The following is a 15,948-nucleotide window of genomic DNA, read 5'->3' as shown; positions in this document are numbered from 1 at the left end:
ATTATTAGAGACTTGACCGTATAAGAAGATTAAAATTTTGTCGGAGGACTCGAGTAGTAGTGTAGTCATCTCGAGTGACTTCTAAATGCCATTATGGGCAATATCAATTATAATCTCGGGGCTCCTAGACATGTACTAAAGTAAAGCCAAATCGCTTATGGAACCAGAAACATTTGTTAACAAAAAGTCTGTAAGACTTGGAGCCTGTATATTTGTTATCTCTTTAGCATATAACAGTTTCCAGGGAAATAGTTCGGCTACTGTAGGAGTTCAATATTCAGAAGTAAGTAAGAGATGTTCGAGAATAGAGTTACCCTAGAGCTCATATCATATTCAACTTACAACTAAGACAAAGGCATGCCCAAAAGAAGAAAGAGAATAAGCTTTATGTAGTCTGTACTTTCCTTCAGGGGATCTGCATACACATATTTCATACCCGGCCCATCATGGGGCTCGGTGAATCATTATGGCATCATAATCTCATTTTTGTACCAAATACGTGTCAAGGAAAATGAGAGATAGCTTTTCACACACTACTATTTAACATGTAGAAGCCTTACTAGGCAATATTCAATCCTTACAGAAATTCCAAAACTAAGCAGTGGATAGGGGTTATGAGGCGTACTTGGAGTTTTGGGAATGGAATTATCCCCACATTCCACACATATTTCACTTAAGGCTAAAACTTGCCAAAAGGAAAGAAAGATAGTTGTACGAGCCTATACCAAAACATGCTAAGAGAAAGCTTTACATACCTCTTGGGAGTTACCCTTTATCCTGCTCGCCTCGTCGTCTTCTGAACCTATTCAATATAAAGTAATACGAATATCAACTACTCTTAACTTTTCAGTATCTGAGGTCACGCCTTAATGTTAATGGAATCTATTCCCTTAGTCGTTTCCTCGACTAGTTCTTTAGTTTGTTAAGGCGTTAATGAAAATTGGGCAGCACCTCTCCTATAATGTACCCTATCCAAATTTCCAATTAGGTCCCTAAGACCTACAGCCAACCAACAACAACAACCTGCAGCAATTCATACTAACAATATACAACATAAACTCCAAACGACTTATTCAAAAAGATGATATCAGATAGGGTGTATAGTCTTTATTTTACAACGCCTTTAATTATACGCAACGGGGGGTCATGTGGACTCAAACAGAAGCACCCTAACCCACATTAGAACATATTTAGGCCCTGCAACAAGACACCACACCCCTGCAGCAGCAACTCACAAGAACAACGCCTTACCTTGACGACAATTCGACTATAACGACTACACTTTAGTTTATTCCGAACGCCAAGTATTCTAATGATATTTACGCACTTCCAGCCACCTATAGGGCGTGTAACATGCTCCATCAGAACACATAAATCTCAAATTTAAAGAAGAAACCTTACCTTACGTTAAACTTGTCAAACTCGCCAAAACTATCCAAAATGTGAAATCAGGACAGCTTACTGTTTTACCTTGTCGCTTCGTTTCGAAGGGGTAATGGAGGGAAACAGGATTTACGTGCTTCATGAAAGTTATATACATGTGTCTTAGGGTCGCAAACAATTTCGAATCATCCCTACATCAATTTTGTACAAAAAGATATGACCAAAATACTTACAGCTGTCCGTGTAGAATTTCCAAAACCAAATCTGAGCAGTACCTCCTCTACACTTCATCACCATGTTTCGAGATGATACAAGTAAAACTGGATTTTGGAGTCTGAATTAAAGTTATAGAACCACGAAATACCTTTCCAAAACATATTAAATCACTCAAAACGAATGTGTACACAAGAAGTTATACCAATATTACTAACCACTGTCCCTTCCAAAAACGGGTTTGTTAACTAGCGTTTTCTCTTATTTTCTCTTCCAAATTCCAATTGCAAAGCTGGAGTTTTACTTCCATGAAGGTATTAAAATACATATATACGTATCCACGTACTTAAGGTACACCGTATATAATTAATTCACGGAAGAAAATTGGAAAACTAACCTTTAAACTTCAAGAACCATGGCTGCCTCTCTATTTCTCTCCCTCACGTTTTTTTCTCTATGTTGGCTGATGTTTTGATGGATAACTGAAGTATATGATATATATCAACATATATATGTGGCTTTAGGGTGTGACACGTGTCAACCCCAAGAGGTGACACGTGTCCAGCCCCTATTGGGCCACCGTATCATGCTGCCAACTATGGGCTGCCACGTGGCAGTGGGGTCCACCACCCCAAGCAGGTGGGTCACCTACTTGACCCCAAGAAGGTGGGTCACCTGCTTGCTTGAGGTGCTGCCACGTGTCGCTTCTTCATTGGCTACCACGTGTCGTCTTTTTTCCCTTCCTCGTGGGCTCGTAATCTCGTCTTATTTTATGTACCTATGTAATCCGTGCTACGTAAGTTTGATATATGCTTAAGTAGCTCAAGTGCATATGACTTTTAACTTAGTAGCTTACATAGGTAAATTGAGTCCTACGACTCATTACTTGGCCTCTAATTCCTTCCGGACTCTTATGATTTCATCTCCAACCTTCTCTAGTATGGGGTATCACATTCTCCCTTCCTTAGAGCCGTTTGATAGTGTCGTAGCATATTCGGCTCACCTGATAATGTCCAAGGAACTTATGAGACATTCTGAGTTTAAAAAGGATGGGGTGTAACAATCCACCCTCTCCAACCTCCATTGAGTGTACCATATTTGAGAAACATCCTTGAGTTGGTAAGCCACCAACTCCTCTTTTTCTTCCGAAGTCACCTCCAGAATACTCACTATCTTGTAGACCTCATCAATGAACTCTTGAGGATCCTCATTGACTTTTGATCCATGAAACTCTAAAGGATTCATTCGTGCAAAGTCTCTTACTCTTGAGGTTGGAGTAGGAGCATTAGGAGAAGCCACAACACCTTGGTTGGTCACCACTCAGGCTAGCATAGTAATAGAGGTTCGGAAATCCGCATTAGTCACTTAGTCTGGTAAAGGACCATCGTCTTGAGGAGTCGGGGGAGCTTGGGCTTCATTATTATTATCTCCCCTTAGAAATGGTGGTCTTCTTGGAGCCATCTTTTTGAAAAAATGCAAAGAAGGACCATTAGGGAAAAGGAGTCTTAATGTAAACTCTATAGCACGACATCGATCATGAAAGAAGTGAGAATTCCTAAATGCCTCATAGCCTCCTACTTATAAGTGTGGCGCACTTCACACCCATGAATAAGACTCTACTTGATGCGGCATGTTGGACACCCTAGGAAACTTGAAAAACCTTATTCTCTAATACCAAGTTTGTCATGACCCGACCTAGGACCTAGTCATAACACAACGATCGAAACCCTGAAGGGCTCCAATCAAGACTCTTGTACATATCATAAGCATCCATAAGGTAAAATATAAAAGCGGAAACATCATAAGAGAGTCTAAAACAAGAATAGAAATCTGAAAATGTCTTCTGACAACATAGACTCAAACATATGTCCAACTAGATGCCTCTAAACATGAGTATGGGCGGGGGCTAAGACATATCCCTAGAATTACCCTCAATATACAACATAAACAAAAGTCTTTTTAAAAAAAATTAGTAAGCAGCTTGAAACTAGTTCCCGGTAAATAAGGACTCACCCCAACACAGTCAGATAGAGAACGCCTACTAGTTACCTGGACGATTAGGATCTTCAACCTCAACCCCTACATTATGAGACAATATAGGCAAAAGTATGCATTAGTATGTTTGAATTTACTAAGTATAAGGACGTGACATGCAAAGTAAATCATGGAATGCAAAGGTCAAGTAAAATGCATGATAAGATGGAATAAGTAAAGTCTTGGGAAAATCATATTGACTAAAGCATTTAAAAGAATAAATTCAAAATCATAACATACTTATGAGATCAGACATATGTGGGATAGGAACCATAACCGACAATAAGGTTATGCGAGAGATAACATGGAATCCGATAATACCCACAGCGAAAAGGAGGAGGCTACTTTGCCAAGGTAGACTCCTAATCATGAACATGTGCTATTTGTGGATCCACTAGCTAGGCCATAAAGGCAATCTACGGTGGCACGTAGTTTATAAGATATGAGGATGCAATTAAGGCTTTTGGTAGGGCCCCCACCTCAAGTTCACTCGGTGCTAAGTCAAATCATATGGAATACATACAAAATATAAGATCATAATTTTATATATCATAGTTATGATCATAGGTTTGATATCATAGAGTAGCTCATTTTTATAACATACTTATAATGTGAGAATTGTTCTTTCATAATTACAATCATATTTGCATAATTCATATCTTTAGGCCTTAGGTCACTACATAGGGCCCTAAGTCACCTTTTAGGAATTAGGTCACCACATAGGGCGGGCCCTAAGTCACCTTACTTCATAACTTGCATGAAATTCATGCCTTCAACTTAGAGATAAACTCAATTACATAATCAACTAACTTTGAAAATCATGTAATTCACTTGAAAACATGCATGATCATAAACTTTATAATAGCCCATACATAATTCATATAGATAATATCCTTTGGAAGTATAATTCAAAATACTCATAATTTACATCATGAACCCTAGAGATCAAAATAGGAGAATTCATGGAAAACTCTTCAATTCAATCCAATAACCATCAATTTATATCAAAATAGACTCATGATCAACTTTAAATCATAATTCATGCAATAGGAATAGAGATCATAAAATTCATAAAATACCATACTTTAATTTGATAGAAAATCTTGAGAAATTGATTGGGCTTCATGGATGAAAGGATCTATGAATCAATACCCACATACCTTAAGTGAGAACACCAAATGATTGGAAGAACTTGAGAGTTTGATGGACAAATTGAGTAGATTACTTGAATTCTTCAATGGAAATCCTTGAGAGCCTTTTTGTAGAGAGAAAAATATTTGATAGATGAATTGTAGAAGAATGAATAGAATTAGACGTTTAAGTGAATTTATAGAGTTGGATTAGGCCCTAAAAACGTCTAGGTTCATTGACTAATAATTTGGGAAAGGTCTAAAACGCCCTTAAAAAAACTCAACTCGGCCAGAAAACTCTCCCAGGTCTGCCTCGCGGACCTGTCGCGGATCCTACTATTTTGTGAATTTCTTTGAATATCTATCTTTCGATATACGGATCCTAAAAATCTACCGAGACCATTTTCCCATAGGTTTTGATCCCATGATCGATATTTCAAACTCGGATTTTCCAAAAAGATTAAGAATAATGCATTACATGAGAGGCCAATTCCCAAGGCATTTCTTAAGACACTTATGAGCATTTTGAGGGGTATTACAGGATCCACTAATCGGTTATGTGAACCGAGTATTCTCCCCTAGTTCTTAGACTCGGGTACTCACCTCAAAGCCTTGATATTTTGGGTACTCATCTCTTAGAGATTTGGGTGTTCGCCTCTAATCTCTTTGTTCCTATAGTGGCACCTAGTTTAAGAGACATGATGTTGCTACTAGGGCTTTTGGTAGGTCCGCACCTCAAGTCCACTCGGTGCTAAGTCAAATCCCATGGAATATATATATATCATAGTCATGATCATAAAGGACATATATCATAGTCATGATCATAGGTTTGAAAACATAGAGTAGCTCATTTTCATAACATAAATGTAATGCGGGTATTGTCCTTCCACATTACAAATCATACATACATAGTTCATATCATTAGGCCTTAAGGCACCACATTAAGTCACCCTTTCTATAATTTGCATGAAAATCATCATTCGAAACATACTTATAGTTCATGATCATAATTGAAATATGTAATAATAATTCATACTTGAAAATTCATGATCATAGCTTATACTTGAAATTAGGGTAAGACATGAATGCATGATCAATTGATTTGAAAAATATGAAATTGACTTAAAAACATGCATGATTATATACCTCTTATCAGCCCATACATAATTCATAAAGATAATATCATTGGGAAGTATAATTGAAAATACCCTTAATTAATATCATGAACCCTAGAGATCAATATAGGAGAATTCATTGAAAAACTCTTCAATTCAATGCAATAACCATAAATTTATATCAAAATAGACTCATAATAATAATTTGAATCATAATTCATGCAATTGAAATAGAGATCATAAAACCCATAAAATACTATAATTTAATTTGATAAAAAACTTGAGAAATTGATTGGGCTTCATTGATGAACGAATCCATGAATCAATACCCACATACCTCAAGTGAGAAAACCAAATAATTTAGAAGAATTTGAGATTTTTGATGGAGAGCTTGAATGAATTTAGAGGTCTTCATTGGAGTCCTTGAGAGTCTTTTGTAGAGAGAGAAATATATGAGTAGGTGAATTGTAGAAGAATGAATTGAATTAGAGATTTAGGTCAATTTATAGAGCTGAATTAGATACTAAAAACATCTAGGTTCATTAGCTAATAATTAGAAAAAAGTCTAAAGTGCCCTTACTAAAAACTAAATTCAGCCAAAAAACCATCGTCAAGTCTGTGACGCGGAGGCGAGCAAGTCCGTGATGGGTACATTCCGCGCACTTTACTATTTTACGCAGTTTCTTAGAAAAATCTATCTTTCGATATACAGGTCCTAAAAATCCACCGAGTCTATTTTCCCATAGGTTTTGACCCCATGATCGATATTCCGAACTTGGATTTTTCAAAAATATTAAGGATAATGTATTATATGAGCGGCCTATGCCCAAGGCATTCCTAAAGCAATTGTGACCATTTTGAGAGATATTACAATTACAAAGTACAACATTTAGGACATTTATACGGTAAAGTACATAAATGAGTGCATGCATGAGTAATCAAGTAGATATCACTTAAATCATATATATGTGGATATATACATGCATGAGTAATCATGTAAATATCATTTCAAATGTTCATTTGTGGGAAGTTGACTATAACTGACATTAAGACCATACGAGGTATTACATGAAATCCAACATAACCCCCAATGTCGGCTGGGGAGTCTACTTGCCTAGGGTAGAACTCCATCCACTTTACATTCATTCTTTAAATTTAACTTTAAGGGCTTTCATGGATCCATTAACCTAAGCCTACAAGGGCTCTTATGTTGGCACATAGTTAATGAGACAAGGGGTTTCTACTAGGATTCCCTTATCGAATCCCATCTCAATGACTCATTGGGTGATAAGTCAATCCCACAGAATAGTTTAATACTTCAAAATAGTCATAGCATATAACTTGAGAATTCAAAACATCATATTCGGTAGAATAGCTCATTAAAACCTTTGGTAATTCAAATATGCAAGAATTGTCCTTATTGCATAAAGAATCCATTATTCATATTATTTCATCATTCTTTGATTTCATATGACTCCCTTTTGATCATCGACACTGCTTTCATAAACATTCAATTGAAGTCAAAGCTTTCAAATCAAACTTCATTGAAAAGATAGTAAAATTAGGTGGGTTCCAATCACTTCAAATTTCAAACATGAGTGTAAATTAAATTATGCATAAATACTTTGAAATCTATCAATTAAAAATTATGCTTTAAAAAACCCACTATTAATTTCAAGAACCTTTAAAGAGATAAATATTAAAAATACTTGCAAACCATCAATTCATACATATGAAATCATTTTGCATCAAAATAGATCAATAATCATTAGTTTAACCATGATTTATGCTATTATGTAGAAATAAGAATTACCCATAAGTAAATCTTATTTGAAACCAAGAAATTTAGTTGAATGAGTTTTGGAGTACATGGATGGAAGTACCCATGGATAAACACCCACACACCTTAGAGTAAAGCTTGAAGAAAATAAATATATTTTTTTATATAATCAAAATACTTTAGGCATGAGAGTGGAAGGAATACTCTCATTGAAATCTTACATACGCTATTGAAAGATAGGTAATTAAACTTCAAATACTTAATAATATATGCATTTGGAATCATGATATGAAAACCCATAAAGTTTCATACTTGAATTAAATAGAAGACTTTGATAATTCATTTGGGCTTCATGGATGAAAGGATCCATGAATCAATACCCACATACCTTAGAGTAAAGCTTGAAAAAAATTAGGTAAATAAACATAATTTATCATATAATCAAAATACTTTAGGTATGAGAGTGGAAGGAATACTCTCATTGAAGCCGTACATATGCTAATATAAGATAGGTAATTAAACTTCAAATACTTAATAATCTATGCATTTAGAATCATTATATGAAAACACATAAAGTTTTATACTTGAATTATATAGAAGACTTTGATAATTTATTTGGGCTTAATGGACGAAAGTATCCATGAATCAATACCCACATACCTTAGAGTAAATCTTAAAAAAAATAAATATAATTTATCATATAATTAAAATTCTTTAGGCATGAGAATGGAAGAAATATTCTCATTGAAGTCTTACATACCTGAAATCCGAAGCTTTGCTCAGAATCGAAGAACTTAATGAACATGTTTGAATCCTAGTATTTTCTCCTCGCCGGAGCATTTTATGTACTACCTGGAGTATATGAATTATGGAAATAGTATTTTTACACTTTAAGAACTAAAACTATATTTTGAGAATGAGTAAAGAAGTGTATAGAGAGAAGATTTGCTTGAGAAATCTTGATGAATAAAAGAATGAAATAAGGTGGGTATTTATAGGTGTGAAGGAGGGACCTAACAATTATTAAAATAATTATAAAGAAAAATCTAAAAATTTAATGGAAGATTGTGATGTCATGGGTGATGTCAAATGGAGGACTATTGATGTCATGGGTGATGTCAAATGGATCTAGATCTTTTCGTGGTTTGTGAGATGAACTTTCTTTTAATGAAATACCCTTTTTGGAGTTGCGTTTGAACAAGATAACTTTCCTCATTAGGATTTTCTGTCTCATATGAATTGTTTCTCTAGAAGTATACTTTCATATTGTTCAAGAATTAACTGATTTGGAGCATCCTACAATGAGATGTGAGTTTTCTTCTACAAATACTCTATTTCATCATAGCACCATGTCTTACAAAAAATAATTTTTTTTGACCCACTTAGCCTCTGAAGCTTAAGATATGGTCTTCCAAAAGTTGTAGGTAATGATATTTGGGTTATTCAACAATTTTAATCACCTAATTTTGACCATCCTATTAAAAGTTATGCTTAAAATACAAAAGCTATATTATTTTCGTTGAGAATTGGATTACCATCTATAATATTTTTATGGAATTTTACATGGATATTGGTAGGTTGATGACTTATATACAACAGACAAAGGAGGACAAGATGCAGGACAAGAAGAAGTTTAGGAGCAAGAGGGCTAAGACATCCATCCATGAGTCTGGTAAGAGAGGGAATGGGAGTCATTTATGGGGTGTTACATGGATATTATAGGTTGATGAATTATGTACAACAAACAGAGGAGGAGAATCTATAGGACAAGAAGAAGTTTAGGAGAAAGAGGGCTAAAACATCCAGCTATGAGGTTGGTAAGAGAGGGAATGGGAATGGGAGACATTTTCAGACAAAGCTATCTGGGCCAGCTCAATCATCTTCTAGTACGCCTACACTCAATATCAGAAATGAATAGAGGTCCCAAAACTGCAGAGCCTATGGTTCTCAGTCACAAGCTAGTGTGGCTCAAGGTTCTAGAGGTAAGCCACCATTTGGAAAGTGCAAAAAACTTTACTTAGGAGAATGTCGTGAGGGAGGGAATAGGTGCTATAAGTGTGGCCAAGTAAATTAACTTTCAGTGAGAATGTCCGATGTGGGCCAACAAAGCCCTATCTTCTTCTCCAGCACCACCATTTTAAGGAAACCAGAGAGGTTCTACTTCTAGTACAGGAGAAGGTTCATATAGTTTGTATGCCATAGGTAGTTGCCAAGATCAATAGAGCTCATTAGATATTGTCAATTGTATGCTTCGAGTCTTTTCTTATGATTGTTATGTTTTTTTAGATCGGGGTGCAACTTTATAATTAGTAATCCATTGTATGGCTAATAAGTTTGATAAAATCCTTGAGTGTCTTCTTGAGCCTTTTATTGTGTATACTCCTATTGGTGAGTCTATCTTAGCTGAGAGGGCTTATAGAGATTCTACTATGTCAATCTATCATAGGGATACCATGGATGACTTAGTTGAGTTGGACATGGTTGATTTTGATGTGGTTCTTGGCATGGACTGGCTTTATGTCTGTTATGCCTCTGTTGATTGTAGGACTCAGATTGTTAAGTTTAAATTCCCGAATAAGCCTCTCTAAGAAAGGAAGGGTAGTGATGTTGTGCCTAAGGGTACATTTATTTCCTACCTTATGGACATAAAGTTAATCTCGAAAGGGTATATTTATCACATCGTGCGAGTTAAAGATGATAGTGTGGAATCTTCATATCTTGAGTCAATGCCGATTGTTAATAAGTTTCCTGAAGTCTTTCTTGAGGATCTACCTGGAATCCCTCCCGATAGGGAGATTGACTTTGGAATTAATGTTTTTCCTAATACTCAGCCTATCTCTATCCCACCTTATAGAATAGCCCCTACTGAGTTGAAAGAATTGAAAGAATAGTTGAACGATTTGTTACATAAGAGCTTCATTAGACTGAGTGTCTTACCTTGGAGCGCTACTATCCTATTCATGCAAAAGAAAGATGGGTCCCTTAGAATGTACATAGATTACCGACCACTAAACAAGGTCATCATAAAGAATAAGTATCATCTCCCCAGAATACATGATTTGTTTGAACAACTTTAAGGTGCTACTTATTTCATAAAGATAGACCTAAGATCAGGTTACCATTAGTTAAAGGTGGGGAGTGTGATATCTCAAAGATAGCTTTTTGGACTCGTTATGGCCATTTTGAGTGTTTGATTATGTCCTTTTGGTTGACTAATGCACCTGCAACCTTTATGGATCTCATGAATCCGGTGTTTAAGTTGTATCTTGATATGTTCGTGATTGTCTTCATTGATAATATTCTGGTCTACCTCAAGAATGAGGAAGAGCATGCATATCACTTTAGAATTGTCCTCCAGACTCTAAAAGTCAAGGAATTGTATGCAAAGTTCTCTAAATGTGAAATCTGGCTTGCATCAATGGCTTTACTAGGACACATTATATTTGGAGATGGTATTTGGGTTGATACCCAAAAAATTAAGAAAGTGAAGAATTGCCCTAGACCCATATCCCCAACTAATATAAGAAGTTTTTTGGGTTTGACTAGCTATTACCGAAGGTTTGTAGAGGGATTCTTATCCATATCATCACCATTGACTAAGATTACCAAAAAGTAGACTAAGCTCTAATTGTCCAATGCTTGTAGGAGAGTTTCCAGAAATTGAAGACTAAACTGACCACTGCTCCTGTTTTGACTTTGCCTAATGGAACAGAGGATTTTGTAATCTATTATGATGTGTCCAGAGTTGGTTTGGATTGTGTGTTGATGCAGAGGAGAAAAGTGATAGCGTATCCTTCTAGACAGCTTAAGATTAATAAAAGAAATTACCTAACTCGTGACCTTGAGCTGGTAGTTATGGTATTGGCTCATAAAATATTGGGACAATATTTGTATGAAGTGCATGTTGATGTGTTCACTAATCATAAGAGTTTGCAATATATCTTCAGTCAAAAAGAGCTCAACCTAAGGCAGTGGAGATGGCTAGAGTTACTCAAGGATTATGACATGAGCATTCTCTATCACCCAAGTAAAGCTAATGTTATTAATAATGCTCTTAACAGATTGCCCATGGGTAGCACTACCATGTTGAGGAAGGAAATAAAGAATTAGCTAAATAAGTGCATAGATTAACACGATTAGGAGTCCAACTTGAAGAGTCTAGCAAAGGTGGAGTTAATGTTCAAAATGGGTCTGCATCATCTTTGGTGGTAGAGGTGAAAGAAAAGCAAGATCAAAATCCTGTCCTACTTCAGTTGAAGGAAGTTGTTCATAAATAAAAGGTGATAGTTTCCTCCAAAGGGGGAGATTGTGTGTTGAGTTACTAGAATAGATTGTGTCCTGAATGTTGATGATGTCCGAGAAAGGATTATGGCTAAAGCCCATAGTTCCATATACTTTATTCATTGTGGTTCTACAAAGATGTACCATGAATTGAGAGAAGTCTATTGGTGGAGTGGAATGAAGAGAGATATTGTTGAATTTGTTTCTAAGTGCTCAAATAGTCAACAGGTAAAAGTTGAGCATTAAAGGCCATGTGTGTTGGCTCAGAACTTTAAGATCTCTGAATGGAAGTAAGAGATAATCAGTGTGGACTTCATTACAGGTTTGCCAAGGTCCCAAAATTAGCATGATTCAATTTGGGTTATTGTGGATAGAATGACCAAATTAGCCCACTTCTTAGCAGTTAAGATGACAGACACCATAGAGGATTATGTCAGATTCTGCATCCGAGAGATTATCAGATTGCATGGGGTTCCTTGTCTATCATCTCAAACAGAGGAGCTCAATTCACCTCCCAATTTTGGAGATATTTTCATAAAGGACTAGGTTCAAAGGTAAATCTTAGTACAACCTTTCATCTTAGACAAATGGTCATGCAGAGCGCACCATTCATACATTAGAGGATATGTTGAGGGAATGTGTAATTAACTTCAAATGTAATTGGGATGATCACTTACCTCTCATTGAGTTTGCATACAACAATAGTTATTATACAAGTATTCAAATGGCTCATTATGAAGCTTTATATGGGAGAAGATGTAGATCACCAATTGGGTGGTTTGAATTTGGTGAAGCTGAGTTGATTCGGCCTGATTTTGTTCGAAGTTTTATAGAGAAGGTGAAGGTTGTTCGAAAAAGGCTGAAAAGAACACAAAGCTACCAGAAATCTTATACTGATGTGAGAAGGAAAGACTTAGAGTTTGAGCTGAATGATTGGGTGTACTTGAAAGTGTCACCCATGAAAGGTGTCATGAGTCTTGGGAATAAGGAAAAGTTTAGTCCCCGATACATTGGACCTTACTACATTGTGAGGAGGATTGGGAGTATCGCTTATGAGTTTGAGTTACCTTCTGAGTTAGTCGCTATTCATCCGGTATTTCACATGTTTATGTTGAAAAAGGTACATGGGAGATCCTTCATTGGTAGTTCTCATTGATAGTATGGAGTTAAGGATAGCTTGTCCTATGAAGAGATTCCGATCAAAATTATTGATCGTTAGGTTCGAAAATTAAGGACCAAAGAGACTGCAATCAAAGTCTTGTGGAGGAATCAATTTGTTAAAGAAGCCATATGGGAAGACGAGGAAGATATGAAAGCCAATATCTGCATCTATTCGTGCTTATCAATGAGAATATTGAAGGTAATGTCACTATTCTTGATTTGAATTGGTATGTCCATACTAGCGTTTTTTGCGCGGCAATAAACTCGAAGGGGTGCCGTGTGCTAATTCAATAAAAAATCGATCGTACCTAGCCTCTATCTGTAAGACAGGTGTGTGTAGCCACTTAGTGAGGAGACAAGATGGGAGAGAATACTTGAGTTTGAATAGTTGATTGTTTAGAGATTTTGATTGGTTGAATGATTGAGCCTTGATTAGTATTCTTGCCTCAAGTCCATCCTTAGTTTACTCATCATTTGAGAAGGAATGATCCTAAGAGGGAGTTATACCTCAGAAATTACCAAAACACCCCTAAAGGATAGCACGCTCACATAACGTATCATTCCTAATTTTGTTACGCTAATTTGAGGCCGGAATATCGATCAGGGAAAAATTCATTGGGGAAAATGACCTCGATTGAATTTTAGGCCAATCAGATCAAAAGATAATTTTTTGGAATAAAATTGCTTAATCAGAAGAGTGTGTGACAGGTCTGCATCGCGGACCTGCCCCAACATAGCTCATTTTCATCAATTGTTCATAAAACAGATTCATTGAATACGATTTATGGGTTAAGTTGAAAAATGTACTGAAATGGAACAAGTTAGTGTCGCGGACTTGCTTCATCACAATACCCAATTATCAGTTTTAAGTGAGGGACATTCTGAAATTTTCTCCACCCGTCCTATACTTAACCCCCGACTTCCTTAGGTCATTTTCGACCTTAAAACAGTTCCTAAACACATTCCTAAGTCTTTTTATGCAAAATTAACTTAAGAGCTAGGGCTAATTAAGGAGAGGAGAAGATGCTAGGGTTCAAGAGATTCAAGCAAATCCTTTTCAATTTCATTGTCCAGTCTACATTCTAGGTATATAAGGCTAATTAAAATACGGATTTGAGTTCTTCCATGTATCCTAATTAGTTGACTTGTTGAATTGAGTTGAATTGGATCTTCTATGAGTAATTTTTTGAACGTTTTTTCTTAAACCTTAGTATATTCTTGCATAATGTGATATTGATAATTATTTTATAACTATAATACTTATAACAAATTATTTGGCCTTTTTCTATATGAACCCTAACTAGAAATTTACCAATAATTGGATGTCCTTATGTAATGATTGAGTCTAAAACCATGAACTGTGAGTGCCTTGAATGTGAATGGAATTGAACATGAATGTAGCCTTAATGAAACTTGAAGGTCTTTTGTATTTTCACAAATTGAATCCAAATAATTAAATAGAATTAAGAGTTGTCATAAATGCATATCTAAGCTACTCTTGAAAGATGTGAGTGAGAATGATTGAATAGTATGATTGGTCAAGAGGTTTGATTGTGATGGAATTGATGAATTGATAAAAGTCCAAATGAGACTTGTCGAATGACTAGATTGGATAGATATTTATGAGAATTGAGTCTTGGAAGGAATATCAAGAACCGAATTGAGTGAGAGTAACTAACAACTCGAACTCAATAACTACGTAGCCAACATATGTAAGGATTGTACCGTAAATCGGATAAATTCTCTTATTATCCCTAAAGTGGACTTGACTGATTGATTGTGGATCCTTGATTGGTTGATTCATCCCTTACCATGGTAAAGTATTGGACGGACGTGACAACAACGTCCGCTCATTGTACCTCACCGGCTCATAGGTGATGGTTGTCGAAAAGAGAAACTCCCCGATAGGTCTTGATAGTACTTTAAGGAGTCGTTTAGTTTGAATACAAGTTGTGATGGGATTAATTATTATGAAATAAGTTATGTTGAGATTAGTTATGATGGGATAAGTTATGTTGAGATTATTTTTTTGAGTGTTTGGTTTGTTGTATTCAAAATAATATGCATTGCATAAATTTTAAGAGTAGGTTGTTTGTTTACAAAAATACCCTTCACTTTATTTAGTTTTTTATATTTTCTTTGCAATCTTTAGTTATTCAATATTCATTCTTAAAATAAAACTTTCATCTTCTTACCTTAAATATTTTTATGTGTGCATTTTCATAATCTCCGCATGTATTTAAAAATAAAACTTTCTTCTTATTTAATTTTAAAATAGAATTTTCATTTTAAGTTTGTTAAAGTAAAAAAGGATTTATGAGAAATCAAAATATAAATAAATATAAGAATTAGTCAAATAAATTTATAAATAAAAATTATATTATATAGTATAATTTTTTAATAAAAATAATATGAAGAATTATCATAAAATAAGGAGTGAATGTTGTTATATATGATATTAAAAATAATATAAATATATATGAATATGATATAAAAAACATTTAAAGGGGTAACTTTTTCATTTACCTCTTTTATCCCGGGATAAGTTATTCCGGAATTAGTATATCACCCAAGAGGAGTGACTTATCCCGGTACTCATTATTAATTCTGGGATAAGTTATGCCAGACTTGCCAACCAAACACCAACTTAAGTTCTACTATAATTTAATTCCATGATTATTTGGTGTTATCCTTCACACCAAATGACCCCTAAATGATTGGTTTGATTGGCATATGATTGTTCCTGTCTAAATCATATTTACTTTAGACTTGTGATATCCTAATTGAGTTTCTTATTCTGATTTGAGATTATTTTATCTTGATGGTTATTATTTTCCTGTTGTTTTGCATA

This window comes from Solanum dulcamara, chromosome 11 (genome assembly GCF_947179165.1).
Source record: "Solanum dulcamara chromosome 11, daSolDulc1.2, whole genome shotgun sequence".
Taxonomy (NCBI): Eukaryota; Viridiplantae; Streptophyta; class Magnoliopsida; order Solanales; family Solanaceae; genus Solanum; species Solanum dulcamara.
Note: the sequence above shows the minus strand (reverse complement) of the source record.